This window comes from Arachis duranensis, chromosome 9, assembly GCF_000817695.3.
Source record: "Arachis duranensis cultivar V14167 chromosome 9, aradu.V14167.gnm2.J7QH, whole genome shotgun sequence".
In the NCBI taxonomy this organism is placed as follows: Eukaryota; Viridiplantae; Streptophyta; class Magnoliopsida; order Fabales; family Fabaceae; genus Arachis; species Arachis duranensis.
This window is the reverse complement of record NC_029780.3, coordinates 38,529,423-38,531,021: the sequence shown is the minus strand read 5'-3', so window position 1 is coordinate 38,531,021 and position 1,599 is coordinate 38,529,423.

Here is a 1,599-nt window from a genome sequence, read left to right as displayed (position 1 = left end):
TTACCTACGGTTGGGTTGCCTCCCAACAAGCGCTCTTTTAATGTCATTAGCTTGACATGTTGTTCACGACTTTCTTCCTCTTCTTCCAGTTTGTTAAGAGGAATGACCTCAAGAGGAAAGAGGAGCCAGTTAATGCCCCTTGTTTTGAGTGCCTCTCCCCAGCAAGCCTTCTTCTGTTGTTAGCTTGAGTAAACTTGCTTGTTGGGGTAGGGGTGGGATGGCTTTTGGTTGACCTTTTCTTCTTCATGAATGTTGTCCTTCTTTTCTTGGTCACCATCCTTTTGTTAGGGTTCATGTTGATTGCCTTTACCACCTTGATTTCAGGATTTGGGTATTGTATGATGGGTGGAGCATCCTCTTCATCAAGAACTTCTTGAATTGGTGGTTCAATGAACTCACCCTCTATGCAACTCTCTGTTTTATTGGAGTGTGGATTCCCTTGATTGACTTCCTCCATTGTTCTTGACCTTTGAATGAACTCCTCTGTTTTTGGAGAGAGTGAAGTGGTCTCTCTTTGTGCTCTCAGCTCTTCAATGAATTGTTCTTCAAAATAGAGTTGTGCATTCTGTCTCAATTTTTCTTCATGGTCCTTTCTTGCTATTTTCTCCTCTTCGTTTGTCTTCATTATTTCTTCAAGGAGGAGTTCTATCCTAGTGAGTCTCTCTTCTTCTCTACTTCTTTTGAGCTATTCCATGAAGAGTTCCATCCTAGCAAGTCTATCTAAAGGTGTTTGGGTAGGTTGTAATGGTTGGGCGGGGTTGGTTTGTGAATGGAATTGGTTGTTTTGTGGTTGTGTGTTCTGAAAGTGGTATGACTCTTGTGGGTAGTGGACTGGGTTTTGTGGATGGTGAAATGAGTTGTATGGATTTGGTAAAGACTTTTGTGCTGAGGCATACTTAAATGATGAAGCATTTTGCTTTAAAAACTCACTGAGTTGGGCAATGAAGAGATATCTCTTGGAGAGTTCTTCTATTACAAATTCTAGAAGATTTTGTGGAGGTGCACATGTTGGACAATTATGGGATGATAGTCCTTGAAGAATGGGGTATGCATCATTAAAATTCCTTCTAAAGCCAAAATTTCTATAGTTGTTATAACAATATGAACTATTTTGTGGCTCTGGGAGGTATTCCATTTCATTTGATTGCTCATACTCTATCATTCTTTGGTGATATTCCCAGCCACTATTAGGAAAATGACTAGAATCATTTTGTGGTAGTGGGCAATATCCCATATGACATGATTAATCAAAAGATGAGGTAGACTCTATTCTCACTTGCAAAATGCTCTGTCTCAAACAATAATCACCAAAAGAAATTGGAATCTCCATTGTCACAGATGAGGAAATTCCCAGTGAGGCAATATCACAAGCAGTTAGTTAGCAAAAGAAAATAAAGAAACAAAAGAAAACAAAGACAAAAGAAAAGTGTCTAATCTAGTAAATCAATCAACCGGTAGTTTGTTAATCACGATTAATTCCCCGGCAACGGCGCCATAAACTTGATGCACGGAAAACTTGTCTCTCAACAAATCTCCCTTCGGCAAGTATACCGAATTGTCGTCAAGTAATAACTCACAAAAGAGTGAGGTCGAAACCCA